Source organism: Hippopotamus amphibius, chromosome 17 (assembly GCF_030028045.1).
Source record: "Hippopotamus amphibius kiboko isolate mHipAmp2 chromosome 17, mHipAmp2.hap2, whole genome shotgun sequence".
Lineage (NCBI taxonomy): Eukaryota > Metazoa > Chordata > Mammalia > Artiodactyla > Hippopotamidae > Hippopotamus > Hippopotamus amphibius.
In genome coordinates this window covers 27,203,780-27,223,968 of record NC_080202.1, presented here as the reverse complement: position 1 = coordinate 27,223,968, position 20,189 = coordinate 27,203,780, and the positions used below count along the sequence as shown (strand labels likewise).

At 47.3% G+C, this 20,189-nt stretch overlaps 1 protein-coding gene and 1 long non-coding RNA gene across 4 annotated transcripts in view; one reads left to right on the top strand and one right to left on the bottom strand.

The window, feature by feature from the left end:
• Positions 1-8,548, bottom strand: part of LOC130840123 (uncharacterized) — a 32,720-nt gene extending 24,172 nt beyond the window's left edge. The window contains exon 1 of the long non-coding RNA XR_009049970.1: positions 8,484-8,548. This is a non-coding gene — a long non-coding RNA (uncharacterized LOC130840123). The remainder of the gene's footprint in view (positions 1-8,483) is intronic.
• A 1,839-nt stretch (positions 8,549-10,387) lies between these two features.
• AKAP1 (A-kinase anchoring protein 1) overlaps positions 10,388-20,189 on the top strand; it is a 34,605-nt gene continuing 24,803 nt past the window's right edge. Inside the window, exon 1 of one of the 3 annotated variants that reach the window (XM_057715243.1) lies at positions 10,388-10,528. The gene's annotated coding sequence lies outside the window, so the exon portion shown is untranslated. Of the gene's footprint in view, positions 10,529-11,435; positions 11,532-16,533; positions 16,553-20,189 lie in introns of those variants that run through there. The other 2 variants (XM_057715244.1, XM_057715245.1) reach the window with 2 other exon arrangements.

Sequence of the window (20,189 nt, the reverse complement as noted above, 5' to 3'; positions counted from 1 at the left end):
CATTTATCTCTACTGCACCCTGTTTAGTAAAGTAATTGGCAATTTCGAACACAAGAAAAGCCCATTCTAGCTAAGGTATCCAAAGAAATATCTAGTGGTTGGAAGACACAAATACCAGGATACCACTGGGCATCTTTAGATGGAGCTCTAAAATGCGTCCCAGTAGAGGCTTGCTAAGATAGGCAGAAGACGTGGCAATGAAAGATCTGCTACCATCTTCGTTTTGGGACATTACAAGAAACAAGAAAATGAAAGCCTGAGAAGTAAAGGTCTTCATTAGGAAGCAAAGGAAGTGAAAGATAGAGACTATCACATCTTTACCACATTGAATCTCCCCAGCCACAAATATGGTATCATTTCTCCATTTGTTTAGGAATCCTTTTAAGTCTTTCAATGAAGCCTTTAAATTTTTTTCACAGAATTCTGACCATATTTTATAAGACTGGTTCCTGTATAGCTTATAGATTTTAGTCCTATTATGAATGGTATTTTTAAAATCAAATTTCCTAATTATTTGCTTTTTATTTTGCAAGTTTCCTTTCTTTTTTTTTAATTTTGGTTGCGCCAGGTCTTAGTTGCAGCAGGTGGGCTCCTTATTTGCGGCTCACCAGCTCCTTAGTTGCAGCACTTGGGCTCCTTAGTTTCAGCATGCAGGTGGGATCTAGTTCCCTGACCAGGGATCGAACCTGGGCCCCCTACCTTGGGATTGTGGAGGACACACTGCACTACCAGGGAAGTCCCTTGCAAGTTTCTTTTGTCTGGAAATTGTAGTCAACTTTTTCATCAGTTCTGAGGATTTGGCTGGAGAAGCTCTTAAATTTTCTAGAAATTTATCTCCTAATTTTCACACAAAAGTTAATTTTCCTTAGGTGAAATATGCAAATTTAGTAATGTAAACCCAGGATCATACTACCCCATATTAATTTTCTTTGATTTAACTAACATTTATTTAGCTCTTACTGGAAAGCATTGGTCTATGGAAGTGTTTTGCAATGCATGTCTCATCAACTAAGAGGAGGTTTTCATATTTCATACTATAATTCTTTCTCAGAGATTCACAAAGTCCCTGGGAAGTCCTGCAAAGAAAGCTCTCTATCGCCATTAAATCCTGCATTCCAAATTTATTTCATCATGGAGCCCCTTTCCAGGCAATACCTTTCAGCCTTCTGAGGAACTGCTTTCTACAAAGAGCTCACTTTGAGAAACGATGGTCTAAGAAGGCAGTTATTGTGAAAACTGGCTAACTTCAGGATTTTCACAAAGAATCTACTGTCTCAGGACTTCCCTGGTGGTCCAGTGGTAAAGAATCTGCCTTCCAATGCAGGGGATGTGGTTTCGATCCCTGGTATATGGAACTAAGATCCCACATGCGGCAGGGCAACTATGCCCATGTGCCACAACTACTGAGCTCGCCGCAACTAGAGAGAGAAAACCCGCACACCACAACTGGAGAGATGCCTGCGTGCCACAATGAAAGATCACACACGCCTCAGCAAAGATCCTGCATGCTGCAACCAAGACCCAAAGTAGCCAAATAAATAAATAAATAAAATAATAAAAAAAAAGAAAAGAAAAAAAAAAGAATCTACTATCTCTTTCACTATATCCTGTAGAAGCTAAGATGGGTAGAACAAGGCTCTATTTGGCTTTATCTGTTCCTACTCCTCAGTTTTTAACAATAACTCCCTATGGGTTAATGCTAGCATTATAAAAAGAAAGAAAAATATGCACATTAATTTTCATGAGCCTACCCACTACCTCTATTCCTCAGGAAAGGGCCACAGCTGGTCACAGTGGGAGATGGTCCTTGAAATTCTGTCAGTATCTTTTGACTGATATGGAGACGGGATTTTTTTCTGGTGCTATTACTCTTCCTGCTAAACCCCAGGTCATCAGCTCTTATAACATGTTTTTTCCTTACATTGTACAGAACCACACATGTTTATTGAAAGCTGTCCTTTCTATGTTCTGGATTATGTACAAAGGCTACAATTTATCAAAATACAACTAAATAACTGGGAATGGAGAAGGCCCACAAGCAGGAACCAATTTTATTGTGGGAAAAGAGTTCTAGTTATGTCAGTTTTCCTTGTATTGCTATTTCTGATCAGACAGAGTGTTTATTAGATCTTTTGAAAGCATAATGATGTTTCACACTCGTGCACATCAAAATCATTTGTGGAGCTCTGAAAAAATATAAATATCTAGGCCCTATCTGGGACCTTCTGAATTAGAATCTCCAGGGAGGAGCTTAAGTATTTGTATTTTTAAAAGCTCTGCAATTTATTCTCCAGCTTTTATGATGTGGTGTTTCTTTTTTAATAAACCACTTTCCCATATGGCCATGCCTAAATTTTCTGATTTTGATGTAAAATAATAAGGAATATTTTTTAAAGAAAATAAATCAACTTCAAAACCACTTCCCAAACACTAACATTTTTTTCCCCTTGTTTGGCTCTAGTTGTTTATGTAGAGAAATTCTTGAATTCTGAATTTATCACTTAGCATTTTGTTTAAAAATGTTTCCATACTTTCATATAGTGATAATAATTGTCATTTTAGGAATCATATAACATTCCAACAAGTATTTATTTGTGTCATAATTTAGCTAACCATTTCTTTATCATGGACATTTAAGCTGTTTCTCTATTTTTAGCCACGCTGGAGAAAATGGAAATGAAGAACTTGATGTATGTGGATTTCGCTTTTCTTTTGAATCAGTTCCCTTGGGATAATTTTCTTGAAATCTGGTTATTGGGTCAAAGGATATGAACGTTTTTTATGACTCTTGTTAATGATTACTAAATTGCTTTCCAAAAGGTTGAACAAATTCAGAAAGCCATGCCCCAACTCCACTACATAATTGCTGAGGTTTTCAGGGAGGGGCAAGCAATAGCAGAGGTCTGTTAGGTGTTCCCCTGACAGGTAGAAGAAACCACTCTATTACCAGTCCTATTACCTTACTTAAGAAGAAAGTCAAGAAATCTAATAACAACAGTATTACAGAACTGCTCAGCTATCTCATCTACCAGGTGCCAGCACTTTCCATGCATTCTCTCTAATTCTCAAAATAACCCTGGCAAGTGAGATCTTACTGCCCCTCATTTTACAGGTGAGGAAAGGGTGGGAAGAGAGGTTTGATAACTTGCCTGAGGGTCATACAGCAAGTTAGTACTGTATTAAGGATTTGAACCCTGTGTTTTATCATTGCTATACCACGCTGCACCTCAAGCCACTGATTTCTGAAGCAGCCATAGAATCTCACCAATTACTGATAGATACCTCCTAAGTCACAAATTGGCTGTAAAATGGAGTATGATATAACAGATGTTGTGAGTTAAACACATCCACAATTCTCTGCCTCTTCTTCCACCCAGAGGTGAAGTCTATCGGTGCTTCCCTTGAATCTGGCTGGGCTGGTGACTTCTTTTGACCAACAGAATGTAGCAGTAGTGATGCTGCCTAGGTCTGGTCCTAGGTCTTAACACATCTGGCAGGTTCAGCCTTCATCTTCTTGGAACCCCAAGCTGCTAGATAGGTTCTGCTTCCTTGCTGGAGAGACCATGAGGAGGGAGAGATAAATGCCTGGCCAGCCCAGCTGTTCCAGCCATCGCAGCTCAGGGACCAGACATGTGAGTGACACCATCTTGGATCCTTCAACCTCAGTCAAGTCACCCAGCCAACAACATCTCGAGCAGAAACAAACCCTCCCAATGAGCTGACACTCAATGGTTGTTTTAAGCCATTTCAGTTTGGGGATGGATTGATATGCAACAATAGAACTAAAGCAATACATTTTATTTTGGTGAATGTCAAGTGCAGGAGTACCAGTGATATATTCAAGCTTCCTTAACTCTGACACAAGCAGAATGAAACTCACTGACATTTACCACCTCTCACCCCGTCTCTATACTGACCTCTGTCACAGCACTGACCCAGCGGTACACAGCCATTATGTACGTTCACGTCTGCCTTCCCTACCACATTGGGGGTGTTCACCTTGGTAACTACAACACCTTACACAAGGCCTGGCACAAAAGAGTTGTTAATACATATTTGTTGGATGAATCTTGACTTGCTCTCGATTGATTGATGAAACCACTTGAAATGCAATAATGGTTTTTATTCTTGTGCTCAGCACTGTGCAAAGTATTTTCTGCTGAATATCTCATTTAATCGTCACAACAATCCCGTGAGGTAGGTCTTATTATTATCTTCATTTTACAGATGAGAAAACAGATGAGAAGCTAGGCAAAGTTCCTTGAGGTTACAAGTGTACCTGTGCCGAGCAAAGCAATGCTTTAGGCTTTGGCAGTGATTAGGTAAATAAAGCCACTTCAGTATGATACCCAAAACCCACAGATGTCTGGGTGGGTGACTGTGTCATGGCAGACAGCACTTGCTCTGTGAGTGCTGCCTCCCAACTGCAGGAATGTCATGGAGGGGTGTGCAGGTCAAGTTCTTCAAAAGGGCATCCAGCCCAAGGGCAAGTACGGGCTGACATCCAGGCTGTGCTATTACACTGTGCTCACCATGGTGTCTGTCCGGGGGAAGGGACACTTGTTACCTAATCTGTACAGTGCCACTGGGTGGACTAGTGGAAGTCCTGGGTAGAATGTGCTAGTCTGTGGGAAACCTGAATGCCTAATCAAACAAAAGAAAGAGATGACTTAGAAACATGCCAGGTTTTAGATTGGATAGAGCAGGAAATGGTTCCAGAGAAATAGCAGAGGGTATGTGGAGGCTGGGGGCAATGGAAAATTTGAATGGGGTCTGAGCCCCCATATTGCTATGTGCTCTGCCCCATCCCCAGGGATGGTGGGTCACCTTGGCTAAATGTCCCATCCCCAGGGAAGTTCCTGTCTCTCTGCAGTTACTTGAGACTTCCGGATCTTGCTGTTTCAGACCATCCCAGCTGCAGTGGTGCACAGCAAGGTATGCAAACTAACAAAAATATTTCATGAAGATTATAAACCTTACCAGAGAGGGCTCATTGAAATTTTTCTTATAGAGTCCAAGCAATTCAAACATCCATACAGCACCCAGCAAGTGTGGGCTCATGAGTCCCAGCAGTTGGCCCCAAAGAGATGCCTCTCATGGAATAAAATGAGGTAGGTAACAATCTCTGATTATTTAATTGCTTCTCTATATATACGAGCTTGGCTATAGTTGAAGGACCTAAACTGGTTTATGGTCCAAAGTAGCTTGCAGAGTTTCTCAGGTTCCACTTCAAAACTGGAAGAAGCTGGGAAGAGTGGAGGGGGTTCTGGGAAATGGCCAACCATACCCCTGCCAGACACCCACTGAACAGAACCAGAATTAAGATCTTAAATATGTAGCTGGAAAATTCCCAAGAACTATGTAGTGCTGATGGTGTCAGAGCCTGAGTAGTGCCTATTTGAAGCCCTTTCATCATAGCCACTTGGATGAGGTCTCTGCCTTGTGAAGCCATGGCACCTTGGGTCCAGATGGGAGGAAGGGGACAGCCCCCTTTTATCACCTGCTGATTGACTTCACATTCTCCTGTACCACCTGGCATCTGTGGGTTCAAGAAAGAAGGGCCCTGTATCAGCTTCTCAAGGCTGCTGTAACAAAGTACCACCAACTGGGCAGCTTAAAATAATAGAAATGTATTGTCTCACAGTACAGCAGGGATTAATTCCAAAATCAAGATGTCAGCGGGCTCTGTTCCCTCTGAAGCCTGCAAGGGAACCCTTCCTTGGCGCTTACTTGCTTCTGGTGGTTTGTGGGCAATCTTTGGCATTCCTTGGCTTATAGATGCATAAATTCAATCTGCTGTCATTACATGATGTTCTCTCTGTTTCCCTGTCTTCACATGGCCATCTTCTTATAAGGACACGAGTCATATTGCATTAGGGGTCCAACCTACTCCAGTTATGACCTCAGCTCAACTAATTACATCTACAACAGCCCTATTTCCAAATAAAGTCACATTCAGAGGTACTAGGGGTTAGGACTGCATCATTATCTTTTTGGGAGGGAAGGCGGCACAATTCAATCTATACCAGACACATTCCTAGTATAAAACTGGTCTCTGGATCCCTAGATCCACACGTAGTATAGTGAACTGGTTAACCCGTGGGTTCCAAGTCAGATTTCTTGGGTTAAAAACTTTGTCTCTGCTGCTGTGTGGCTGATATTCGTGGAGGTTAGAATAAGGTGCTGTGCACGGTGCTGGGCGTTAAGTGCTCATTAAGTATTAGCCACTAGTGTTGTTACTCCCCAACTCTTTTCATTGCCTTCTCTAGAAGGAGATCATTCATTCTTCCCTGCAGACACACATGGTCCTGGGGCAGAACCAAACACTTCTGCAGTTTAAGGGAACAAGGAATGGGATGGAGAGTAAGAGAGGTTAGTTTCTCTTGTTTGTTCAGTTACACCAAAGGAGGAAAGACACTCCTTCACTGTATTACCCATAAAGGAGACAGTCCATATTCGTTAGCACTGAAAAAGTTCCTACTGCTTCCAGTAGGAAAGGCAGGCCACTTCTCAAATACATGCCCCTTGACGTTAGAGGGGCTGCGGGAGAAGACAACTGGCTGACATCTGAAGAGGGCCTCACAAGATGATGTTTTGATGAAGTTCGCCAGGGTCCTGTATCAAGCCCTCATTCAGCTTTAGGACAGGCTCAGAAACTTCATCACAGTTAACTCCCAGAATTGAAAGCTGAGTCAAACAAAAAACATTCACAAGATGTACAAGATATAGAAAACCAGAGGGCTACTTCTGTAACTTACAATGACAAAAGTCCACCTGTCTGGTGGACCAGCGCCTTCCATTGGTTCAACCGTGGCTTCTCTCCTCGTAGAGAATTCTCAAAAGGTTGCTTGGAGGGTGAGTCACCATGAGGAGCATGAGTTACAGAATTTAAATGAATAATAGCGGCAGGTTCTGATCTAATCATTTCTACTTAGCAGGGGGCAGCTTTTTGATTAGACCACATAGGGTACCTCCTCCCCTAGAGGGGCACTGCCCGATTCTTTTTTGTCTCTTTTGGATGCTTTGTTATTCAATTCCTCCTCCTCCTTCTTCTTTTAAAAATATGTATTTATTTATTATTTTATTTATTTATGTTGGTTGCACCTGGTCTTTGTTGCAGCACATGGGATCTTTAGTTGCAGCACGCAGACTTCTTGGTTGCACCATGAGAACTCTTAGTTGTGGCAGGTATGAGGGATTTAGTTCTCCAACCAGCGATCAAACCTGGGCCCCCTGCATTGGGAGCACAGAGTCTTCCCCACTGGACCACCAGGGAAGTCCATGTCTCCTCCTTCTGACTTACATATTCCTTTCTTTAATATACGGTGTTACATTCTGTCTTACTTTATGTACCAGATTCTTATTCTTTTTGTTTTTTTTTTTTTTTTAAACTTTGGGGTTAGGGAATCTGATAGAAGCTCTCCATAACTATTTCCACAGAAAATACCATACTTATAATATCATGTGAGCAATTTCAGGTAGTCCATCGACGTCCAGAGGCTGTTTTGTGCAACTTAGCTTAAAATCCTTGCCTTAAGCTGGCTTTTGCCCATTATGAGCTCATGCTACAGTTTAAGTCTAACCGTGGAATCGTATTTTCCTCATAGCCAAGTTCTTAGACTCACATTCTATCCTCACCTCCCTGCTCATTCCTCCATCCTCTAATCTCATACTAGGATCAACCTGTGACCTCTGAACTGCCCTGACCTTGTGGCCTCCTCTTCAGCCAGAGCTGCTGGGCTGATCTCTAGTTGTGATTACAGTTAATCTGTGTTCTCACCTTTTCCCCTTGGACTTGAGTCTTGTACCTTCCGCAGTGTTCCCATTCTCCCACTCCTCTTTTCTCCCCTCACTCCTTTTACCCTGGCAGGCCTTTGTCCCCATCCCCAGGCATAGACGTGACTGTCATATCGGTCTCATTTGCCCCTGCTTTCTGTCTCTCCTTCTCATAACCATACACATGGCCCCCACTCCCTCTTTCTTCTTCCTCCCACTCCCCATTTTTTCCTGCCACTTTCCAGGTTTCACCCTCCGGCATCATTTTTTCAGTTTCTTCCCTGCGGACATTTCCTACCTCCACCACCACTGCCAGGACATCCTCTTCCTGTAAAATATCCACTTTTTTACACGGTTTTCAATACATATTTATATTTCCCACCTACTCCTCTGAGCCTGACTCCTCTGAGCTGCAGGCTTGCATATCCAGCTTAATTACTATTTGCACTTCGATGTTATGAAAACAGTACACCCTTCATCGGTCCAAAATGAAATGAATGATTCTCTGCCCCCATCTTCCCCCGTCTCAATAAACTGTACCCCATTTCACACAGTAACTCAGGCCAAAGGAAGCATCGTTCCCTCTTCTTTACCCCCAACAACATGAATAAGTCTTGTTGCTACTACTTCTAAAATCTATCTGGAGTCCAAAGCAGTCTCTTCATGTTCACTGCCATGACTCTTGGTCAGCCAGCATCGTTTCTCACCTGGACAACTGCACCATCCTCCCAAGTGGTCTCACTGCTTCTGTGCTAGTCTTGCTCTAGTCCAGTCTCTCCACAGCAGCTACAGCTCCTATTTCAAAACAGAAATTATATTGTGTCACTCTCTACTTAACCTCTTTAATGGCTTCCCATTCATTCACTAAACATATTCTTACTGAGTGCCCTCTATGTGGCATCCCCTCAACAATGCCTCCACTCATGAAATAAAAGAAATATGTAGTATGTAGATAGTGGCTAAGTGCTGTGAAGAAAAATAAAGAAGGTGTGAAGGACAAGGAAATGTGTGTGTGTATGTGTGTGTGTTTACAGTTATTAAACAGGGTCTCCTAGGAAGATTTCACTGAAACTGAGTAGGTGATCTTTGAGCAAAGGACTTGAAAGAGGTGAGGGAGTTGAGCTCTGCAGAGTATTCCAGTTGGAGGGAATACCAAGTGCGAAGGCCCTGGAGTAAAAGCATGCCTGGGAGCTGAATAGAGTAGAATAAAATCTAAGCTTTACTATGGTTTATAAAGTGACCCGGTTCCCTCACCTCCCCCCAAAAAACCCCTTCTCCCTTTATAGTCTCCAGTCTTCTTTTCCAGCACTCTCCCCACCTCACTGTAGTCCATCCACAAGATCTAGTTCACCAGATGCTGTTTCCTGTAACACAGGCAATGTTGCTGCCTCTGCTGGAATACTCCCCAACCTTCATTCTCAAGTACAATTTGCAAGGCCAGATCCTTCTCATTACGTAGGTTTCAGTTTAAATTTCACCTTAGGCCTTTTTGAACAACAGAACCTGAAATAGGTCTCTTCTTGTTATTTCTTTCCTGATTGTTTCCTTCATGTCCCTAATCACACCATGCAGTTGGATTCACATATATGTGAATTTGCACTTGCAATTCAATAGGTAAATGGTATCTCCTCATGATTTAAATTTGCATTTGATAACTAGTGAGGATTAAGCGTGTTCCTAAGTAATAGTTCTTAGCATGATTTTTTTTCACTTAAAGTCCTTATGTCCCTGGCCAGCTGGAACCCCGCCTTGTCCACCTGTACGCGGGCAATTTATCTTCCCAAGTTTCCTTGAGCAGTCACTGATAGATCATGAGGGCTGTCTTTTGGCAGGAATTATTCCAAAACCCAATCCCCTTTAGAGGAATGTTTGTTTCACTTCGACATCACCAAGTTGTGAAAATGGGCAAGAATGCCGCATTTGAGTGGTGCCGGGTACTCCCCATTACGCAGTTATTATCGTGCAATTATTAGTATCACCTAATTATGCGTACAATGTAATGAATTACACTGAATATATCTATGTAACATAGATATATGTTCTTTCTATTATATAGATATATTTATATACGTATACACACACACACACACACACACACACACACACACACACACACACATATAGGCAAGGGAGGCAAAGGGAAGCCCTGCGCATCACCTGCCCCTCTGTCTTTTCTACCGGCCTCTTTATACCGAGGTAGGAAGACGGTCTAACTGGTCCCTCGAGACATCCCACAGCCGAGGTAGGCAAACCCGCGCAGGGATTGAAGCGCAGAGCTTCGAGGTCCGTAGGTGGGGGAGGAGCTAGGGGTGTTCCAAAGCCTCCAGCCCAGCCTCTCTCCCAAGCCCCGCCGAGATTACAACTCATCTCGCGAGAGCGTGAGCAAGGCCCGGCCGCGGGCGGCGGGGGCTGGATGTTGGCCGAGCACTCTAGACCGCGCCCCCTCTGGCGCAGCTGGGAGCGGCGCGGTGGGAGCGGCCGGCGGCGCGCACGCGCAGGTGAGCCTGACAGGCGCGGGGGCACGAGGGCGGGGGGCGGGGCTTTGCGTCGCGCCGCGGGCACGTCCCTGCGCGTCCTCAGTATTTAACATCTCTGTGTGCCACCGGCCCGGGCTAGCACGTGGGGGAGCGGCCGGAGCGCTGCGCTGCGGGGCCGGGCCGCTGGGCGGAGGCGGGGGCCGGGGGGGCCGGGGGGTCAGGGGGCGGCGGCGGCGGCGCGAGGAGTCTGCATCCCGACGGTCTCTGAGGAGCTGGTAAGTTGCGGCCTGAGGGAGCGGCTGAGCCGGGGACCACCTGCCGGGCCCCGAGGGCGACGCCGTCGGGGTGATGGTGAGCCTGTGGCGCAGGTGCGGGGAGCGGCGCGCGCGCCAGGAGCCCCGGGGCGCGAGGCTCCCGACGCTGAGCGCGTGCAGAGGGGCTCCGGCCCGTCGCCTCCTGTCAAGCAGGCCCCTTCCCTGTCGTCGCCTGCGCGCCCCCTCGCCCTTCTCCGCCGGGCTCTTGCTGACGAATCGCGTGTGCTTGGCCGGGGCCGCGCTCTGCAGCCGCGCGGTGACCTCCACGCGCGGCACCGTCCTCGGGGGCGGGCCGCGAGGGCGCGACGCTCGGGACACCCCTCTGCGGCTCCACTTGCCCCGAGCGCGCACACCCTCCTGAGGGACGGACCCGAGCGCGTCCCACCCAAGGTCGCCCAGCCCCGCGCGCGTTTGCTTCTCAAAGGTCGTGTGTACCCAGCCCGAGGCGGCGGCGGGAGGGCCGTGGGCAGGGCCAGGTGCTCACAAGGGCGAGGAAGTGCCCCGAGGCCCGCGGGCACCCCTTCCCCCCTCCCGAGGGATAGGAGTGGAATTGGTCACTTCGGGAACCTCACCCAACTTCTGGGCCCCTTTAGCTCGCCCTGGGGCGCTCCCCGCCGAGGCCAGCGGTGGCGAACCCCAGCAGGTAGCCCAGCCCCTGGGAGCTCAGTGCGGCGAACCGGGGGCAGGGGCTCCGTCTGCGGGACCGCGAGGATGAGCCGTGAGATCGGTCATGGCTGGAACCCTGTTGCGGCCGGAGGGAAACCGTTTGAATCGAGTTAGGGTCCCGATGTCAAGGGCTCGGTGTCTCTCAAGACGATTAGCTTTTGCAGCCCCTTGAAGGGTGTCCGGAGACGCGAACGCTGTTCCGCCCCGTGTGCCCGCTGACTTCATGCCCGCGGGAGCGAGGGTCACGTGTCCGGCTCCGCCTGCACCCACCTCCGGTCCTCGGCCGGTAGGGCCCACGGTAGTTTCGGAGTTGCTGGTCATAGTGTGTCTGGGCAGGCCTTGGTCTGGATGCCTTGGGGGCGGGCTTTCACCAGTTATACTATTTTGTGCCCTTGGGTGCGGTTCATCCCATTTCGCCTCCAAGGAAGACACAGAGAAGGAAAGGAGCTGGTGGTGGCGGGTGGTGCCTAATCGACCCGGAGCTGTTTGGAAGCCCTTGGCGTTTCGCGGTCTCCCTTTTCCGCGGAGATGCAGAGGTTGGAGGGGCCCTTCTTGCCCCTCGGCCTCCGCCTAACACAAACCCGGTGCACTTAACTCCAGGTGTGAGAGGAGGCCTCTCAAGTCGGGTAGGGTGTATGGGCAGGGCAATTAGGTTAAACTAGCTGTCTTTCCCCTATGAAGTTCAGGCCTGCTTGGTGTTTAAATTTATCTACTTCGGGGAAATCGGGGTTGCTGCACACTTGGTACATGGTTGGTTTGGTATCCTGTCCCCCGACCCCTTGGTCGAAATTATTGATCAAGAAACACCATTCACAAAAAGCTATTAATTCTGGCAATTAGTAACTTTACCTTGCTACCTTGTTCTTGTAACTTAAGTCCTTCCCAAATTAGTTTTTTTTTTTTGCTTTTATCTATTTAGGAGTTTGGGCTCTTAGTAAGCACCACCCACCCTCTTTGCTCTTAAAGGTACAGAGCATCTTTGAAACGAAGAGAGGGCAGCATGCTTTCACCATTTATCAGATTCCTCTGTTTTTGAAGTTCAAGTGGTTCACCTGCTGATTATTTAAGACTTTCTCAGCGCTGGAAAGAAGCAGAGTAATTTTGGGGGAGCTTTTTTGACTTGTGATGAACCTTTCCTCTTTAACCTCAAAACTAGTTTTCTGGTTTTGGGGTAGTAATTCCTGGCTGTATTCTCAGATGAAGAATGGCCCTAGGCTAGAGTAGGTGCTCTGGATCCTACAGGTATGCAAATCATTGAAGCCTCTGTGCCTACCTGAATTAAATAGGCTCTATTGTCATACGTATTGTTGGGTGATGGCCCAGAAGTTGCTGGTAATTGATCCCCTCCCAGCCTGTGAGTGAGACTGGTCTACTCCCTAGCTGGAGCCCTTTGTGTGAATATCAGTTCCTCCTCCCAGCTGTTTCTAGGAAGTACACTGGAACTTGGCCACTGCAGGGTGACAGTGAAGGTGTCTGTTGGAAGTAGCTGCTCTGGTGCCAAGGGGGTGTGTCTCCAGTATAAGGTTTCTCAGCATCAGTATTTTAAAGTAATTTGCTTTGCTCTACCTGGTCACCCAAATTATTCTTGGGCTTTGAACCCAGGCCAGGTCCTAACCATCATTTGTGGGTGAAAGCCGTTTTAGGCTTTTCAGTGTTCTGTCATGCTAAAGACATGGCATTGTGCCTGGTACATGATGGGTGCTCAAGCATTGATTTTGCCCCCCCTGCCCCCCAGCAAAGAGTCTTTGAGACTGACTTTAAGTTTCTCTTGAATCTGTTAAGTGACTTGAATTTTAATAAAAGTACCCTACTCTCCAATCTCTGACCTGGAAACTGGGTTGGAAGGAGGAGGAAGACAGATTGGCTTCCCCACACTTTGCCTGCCAGCCAGCCTCCTGGCTCAAGCCTGCCACACCCCATGTGCCTGGTGAGCTGGTGCTTTCCAGCCCATTCTCCCCAGGCTCCTCCTTCCTGATCTTCCCTGAGAGTCTAGAATGAGGGGGCTTCTCTGCAGTTTGGACTGCTGTGCTCCTGTGGGGAAGTTTTGAGTGAGTTAATACCTTCAACTTGCCATTCTGGGGAGTTTTCCCTGCTCTGGGGAGGTGGTGGGTCCTTATGGGCCTCTTATCCCACTGAAATCATCTCATACTATGAGTTGCTAATCTATATGGGATGTATTTTAGTTCTAAACCTTCATTTCTAGGGCAGGTTGTTTCTTCCACATCCCTTTCTGGTGTAATGTCTCACACAGGTTTCACCTTTGATCATTTCACATCAAGTACCGGTTGTATATGGTATTTCCACTGAGCAAACATGCCGGTCCTCGTACTTAGTTTTAAACTTGGGCTGTGCAAAACAATGGCAGTGTTTTGGGTAGGACAGAGTGTCTGGAGAAGTAGCTGGTGGAGACATGGGAACTGAAATTTAGGTGGCGCCTTTTCCTTGACAGTTACTCTGCAGGGTGAGTTACCAGCAAACACCTCCCTAATCCTTTAACCCTCACACCTCTGAGTGCAGTTGAGGAGGGTGAAGCTGGAGGTCATTTGGGATTGTTTCAATGGCTAATAAAAAATACAAATTGAGGGATAGAGAAACTGACTAGTAAGGGTTTGGACTTAAACTAGGTCCTCTGGAGGGCTTTTGTGAGAAGCACAAGGAGTCGTCAAGTCCATGAACTTTTCACCTAATCTTTCTGTTGCTTTCTAAGCAGATTGTTGCAGTAAAGGAGTGTGTGTGTTATCATTCAGCATTCTGAGGACTGGCTTTCAGTCATGAAGAGCTTTCAAGGTGTCCTTTTCCTCTTCCTAAATGGTTCTACTAATTGGTCTTCATTCTGTCCAGTTCTTGCCACCTGAATGTTTCTACAGCTCGGTTTGATACTTTGCAGCAGTTGGTAGTAAACATTCTGTCCCCATCTGGTAGTACAAGCTGGCTGCCTTCACTTAGCCAGTCCTCACTGAGGCCCAATGCACTTAGAAACAAAGCAGGGCCTGAGGAGTGTTCTGGAAGTAAAGGTGTGCAGTGCTGAGGGCTGAAGAGACTTGTTTCACTCTGGGCTTAGCTAGCAAGAGCCCTGGATTAGGGGTGGCAGGGTGATGGAGGTTGAGATCTGGGTGCTGCTTTCAGGGCTGAAACCTGGCTGGGGTTCTAGGCAGGTCTGTTGGCCCTCTGGGGTCTCAGTTTCCTCAGATGGTGAAAGAAGGTTGGTCAACATCAAAGGCATTCCGATTGTGCTCCTGAGAGCTTTGGAGTTAGTCAGCTGCTTAGGGTTGCTGAGAGATGGAGTTGCCTGCAGGGTTATGTACTGGGGGCGGGGTGTGTTTGGGCTTGGGATGCATGGGTGGTACAAGTCAAAGAATGAAAAAAAGCCAATTCGCTGTCTTAGGTCCATTTGAAGTTCACTTAGCTCTAAGGTGCTATTTATTGTACTAAGTATTTTTATTTTTTACAATATCTTTATTCTCCTAAATCTATCTTTACAGGTGAGGGTCTAGAGCTGCCTTACCCTCTGGGGTAGCTACTAGTTATGTGTAGCTAGTTTTAAAGCATTAAGTAAAATTTAAAAATTAGTTCCTAGGTGACCGTAGTCACATTTCAAGTGCTCAGCAGCTTCACGTGGCCAGTGGCTGCAGTACTGGACAGTGCAGGTCCAGGAGATTTTCACCATCACAGAAAGCTCTCTTGGACGGCATTGGTCTTAGTTCTTTGCCCAACTCTAAAAGCTTCATTGTCTTGCCTTGGAAAGCATCACGTGTTTGGGCTTAGTCTTCCATATTCCACAAACCCAACAGCTTTGGTGACAAGTTATTTATCAGCTCCCTTCATGGCATGTTCAGAGGCACATTCCAGTCTGCCAGTTTGGAGGGCAGTGATCAATTATGAAACAGTTTGAGAAAGGAGTGTAGTTAGAGGGTCTGGGCATGGGAGCGTGAAGCAGAGGGCCAGACGCTAAGCCTTGGGAAAGCTGTTTTGGCTTGAGAGCCTGTTTATCATTGTAAAGGTCTTCGCTGGTTCTCCAAGACCTGTGCTCCCTGGCCTTTGTCATGTCAGCAGACTTACTATTTGGTCCTTCACTCACCGGATGACTTCCTGCAGGTTCTCAGTGTGGGCCCTCTGCTAAACCAGGTTGCAGACACCTTACAGACAAGTGTCATTTTCATTCTGCTCTTTCAGTCCATCTCAGTGTTAGGAGGCTTGTCTTTACCGAAGGCCTTGGGGAGAGTTAGTCCCCAGTGGGGATCCCGAAGCGTTGGTGTGGAGCCAGCTCTGGGGAGCGGGCTTTATTTCCAGATGCCCCTCATCTAGTCCTGGGTGTGCTTAGTTTGAACGCTGCTTGACTGGCCTTTGGCACATAATGTAAACTCTTTTCTTGGACCCTGACAGCAGAAGATGCATAACACACTTATTGAGCACCTACTGTACACCTGATAACTTAGGAGGGTTTTTGCACATTATTCCCTTTTTATTCCCTCTCAACCCTATGAGGTTAAGAATTTCTAGTTTGTATAGGTGGAAACTGAGGCCCTGAGGAAGGTAAGCTGATCCCACGGCACAGGACTGGACTGTCTTGGGACCTAGATCACGGTTCAGTATCTCCAGCTCCATGCTTAGAGGCTGTTTCTTATTAACTGCCCATTACTGCTCCATCCTCATCCAGAAAGTGAAACTGGGTTTTTAAAAGAGCAAAATCATTTATCCCACAAACTGAGTCAGACTGCCGGGTCATCCCTGCCTCCTTCAGCCCAGGAGGGAGGTATTTGTATCACATTTCTTTGAATGTTATCATTTTACGGAAACAAAGTTAAGGATCTTTAACACCCTTGTCTTTCCAGTGTTTTATCATCAGAATAATGCAACCATCCAGTGCCTTCCAGCCACACAAGCAATGAGAACACAAGTAATGACCGTGACTAAGAGCAGACAGACTCCTAGGTGTGGTAGCCATGCCTCAGGGCCTGGAAAACTGCTGTGAAGACTATATGGCTTAGTTCGGTCACCTGGTTGAAAAGGCAGCCTTGAACTCTCTCTGCCTGGTTAATAATAATGTGGCCTGTCAGACTTCACACAGGGTCACGAGACCATCCCCTGGCCCTCAACAGGCCATCGCCTGGGGGAGGAGGCAGCAGGATGCCTTCGGGCTCAGCCCTCAGCCCCACGCCTTCCCTCCAGCCTTGGCTGTGAAGACAATTCCTGCCCTGCGTCCCCAGTGGTCGTCGTCGTCGTCGTCGTCGTCCCCCCCCCCCCCGCTTCCTGTCCCTCCAAAGAGAAAGGAGTGGCTTGCCCTGAGCTGCACTGGGATGGGTGTGAGCTTTGTCTCTAGTGAGAAAACGCTGTGCTGAGAATAACCTCCTTGCTTTGTCCTTTGACTTTGGTGAGGCCTGCCCGGCCAAGCATGTGCTGTCATGCTATTTTTAGCAGGTGGTATCCTTTAGGAGGGCCAAGTACATGTGGCTTCAGTGTATGGGGCAGGTCCTCGTGCCAAAGCTGCTGCCTCTCCTAATCAGGGAAGGAAGGAGAATAAACCCACCCTAGAGACTATTGTGGGAGATATGTGTGTGGGGGCAGCCACTTACAAGGTCCCTGGGGCTGCCTTTTCTATCTGGACCTGTGGCAAGGGCCCAAACCTGCCCCCTGGGCCAGGCAGGCATATGACCCAGGCAGCCCAGTGAGCAGGCACTACTAGGTCAGCACTGCCATCCTAGGGAAGGATGACCCAGCAGCCGATTTCTCAGGAAATCCCATTAGTTCCATTTATCATGGGAAGTCACCCAACCTGAGGGCAGGCCACTAAAAACTGTAAAACTATGAATTCACAGCAGCCTGATAACTGGCATCCTCTGGCTTAAGCCAAACTAAAACCATGAGAGAAGGCAAACCCATGCCCTTCAGTGGGAATTCTTACTGGGAAGCCACTGAGACTGAAGAGATACGAAAAAGGGGTTTGACAAGTTTTGTTCCTCACCGCCCTCCTTTCTCCCCCCTTTCTTGTTCCTTCTTTCCTCTAACTTGGAGCTGCCAGGTCCAGCCCATCTATCTGTTTCTGATTAAGAAAGCTTAGAGCCATATAAGGTCCTCTGTTGCCTATGGTTTATGTTGGCTAGAGAGCAAGCTTGTTTTCGCAAAGTCTGATTCAAAGAAGTGGCAAGGGCTTCTGTGGGGCTGTGTGTGTGTGTGTGTCTGTCTCTGTCCTCCATCCCCAAGCCCGCCTCCCTGGAGTGGAGCTGGGCCCACTTTATTGGAACAGATTGATTTGAGGGCGTGGAGGGCTGTGGGTAAGGGCTTAGCTGCAGTTCTCCAGGGCTAATGAGTGGTGTGACCCCAGGGCTTCCTGGCAGATGGATTTGCTGAGAACTCAGAGTGAACCCCTGTTGACTCACACAGTATGTACCTGCCACACCACCAACTACAGTGGCACTCTGTCCTGGAATGGATTCTGCAATCCATTTCAATTCTTCTGTTTATTAAGAAACTACAGTCCCTTGGCTCTTCTGGCAAGTCGGTCCCCCTCTCTGGAGGGAGTTGGGTGAACCTGTTCTTCCAGGTTCTTAACCTTCAACATGGCTTCTGCCCAGTGATGATGGGGAGCAGTTTCTCTGGCAGCAGTCCCTGTAGCCTCATCCTTGCCTCCCCTTCTTGCTGTCTCTTGAGTCAGCCAGGCTTGTTCCTGCCTTAGGATGCTGGATCCTCTCCCAGCTGGAACTTTCTCCCCATCTTCTTTCCCTGTCCTCTCAGATCTTGGCAGAGCTGCTCCTTGCTGTTCACTCTCCTGCCACCTCTGCAGAGAGGTCTTCCCTGACCATTCTGTCTAAAGCTCCCCCTCTCCCAGGCACACTTTATCCAGCCTTTGTCAGCCTCCATTCCTTGTTAAAACTATACAATACAGAAAGTGATTGACTTTCTCAACTTTCCCAACTAGTACCATTCTGGATGCACAGGAGTATAGTTAACTCATTACATGCAGGGGATGCCTAGGGCTTAGCTCTCTGAACCTGTTGGAGGAGGCTGCAGGTTTCTTCTGTTGGTTCCTGCATCTTCACAGTATTATCTTGTTATCTGAAATGTGACTCCCTACCCCTCCCTCCACCTTTGCTTCCTGAGGGCTCCCCCACCTCCCTGCCCCCATCCCTAGTGGAACCTGGCTCCTTGTGGGTATTCAGATCTTTATTAAATGGCTAGCCCTGGGGGGTCCTGCTACCTGATGCTGGTTAGACCTCAGTGGGGTGGGGAGATCAGACACCTTGTCTCTGACGGGTCTGTCAGTAAGCATGTTCTCTTTTTGATTGTTACTGTCTGTCAGCAGGGCAGTTGAGGGCTTCTGAAGCAAGATTGGTATCAGTTATTATGGGAAAATAAAGCAGTATAAGTTTGTACATAGATGGATTGGCACTAATACATATTTATTATGATGGTTGAGAAGACAAAGTTGTGTGGTAATAGAGCATCCATTGTAGTTAAGATTGTATTAATTTTCTCTCAAAGCGTTGCTTGTAGACAGATTTGACTTTGCTAAGGTTTGAAAGGACAGCCCCTTTCCTGGAGCGCTTCCCCCACCTGTCCTGTTGTCTTCTAGAGGCAGCCATCCTTCTTACTGTTCACCAGTACACAGTTGTCGCTTGGTCTCCTGGGGAATTGGTTCCAGGACCCCCGCAGGTACCAAAATCCACGGATGCCCAACTCTCTAGCCTCAGGTTCTGCATCCACAGATAAGGAGGGCCGACTGTATTTCTAAATAGTACACTACTCCTTTTTTTTCCTTTCTTCCTTTTTAAAAATATTCTGTTTTGTTTTTCTACTCTGGAAGATAAGGACTTGGCCCATTCCTACACTTTTTCCCCCTCATCCTCTCAGTGTAAAGGTAGCCCAACATTTGGTCACATTACAGTGTTATATAAATATTGCTATGGCTGCAGAGTTCTTAGTTCTCCATATTTCCTTTTTTGTCTTCCCCCCTCCTTTCTCTTCTAGTTAATTTCCTTTGTTTTCTTAGCATGGTTTTCTTTGTATTTCTCGCCAGTCCTTTTCCTCTGACTCCCCCCTGAGCCTTGACCACTGCGGTCGATTGGCAGGAAGCCGCTCTGGTGCTTAAAACTTACTGCATACTCAGCAGTTCCGCGTTGCTCCTGGGGAGCATCCGCGGTCCCCTGGCTCTGCTTTCCCCGCATCCTGGGACTTCCTTCTCCCCTTCTCTTGGGTTGCTTCCTGGATCAGTGCCCCTTCCTTTCTTGTTTTACTCCCTTGCCTAGGTGAGAAAGGTGTGCAAGAGTGGGCAGCCAGCCAGAAGCAAGCTGATCTGTGCACAAGGATAAGCCCCTTTGCCAAGCATGCGTTGGGGCCATGAGGCTGAAGGTGGAGGGTTGGTGGAAAGGCGGCAAAGACAACCAGTCCCCCAGATCCCTTCTACCACACACACCCACACCCACACACACACACACAAGCCCAATAAAGGCCGGGCTTTACTTTAAGGAGTAGTTGAAACGAGAGGGGATCTGGACTTGGGTACCAGGTAGTGGTGAGAATGAAAGTCTACAGGCTGAATGGAGCACCCCAACCCCCTTGGTGCCCACAGTGCTGCCATTCACGCTAATGTCCTTCCACCTCTCACCCCAGGACATTAGAACATTCTGATTCAGAGTGTCTGGCAGCCTGATTCCTCCCTCTCCCTCCCCACTGCGCCGGCCAGGACACTTGCTTGACTTTTGGGCTATGGCAGACTTTTGGGCTGACTTTTGGTCAGTGGCAGAGGGGGGCAGTACCAGGCCCACTGGAGAAGAGGTCATTGGGGAATTTTGCCTCAAAAGAAACTGAAAGGCTTGAAAGAGGGCAGTACGTTTGTCTGATTCATGTCTGTGTCCCACTGACTTTGTACCCTGTTTGTACCAATAAATATTTGTTGAGTAGAAATTACCTTATGCCTTTATATGATTTCTGAGTTGGTCATATTGTACTGTCTGCCATT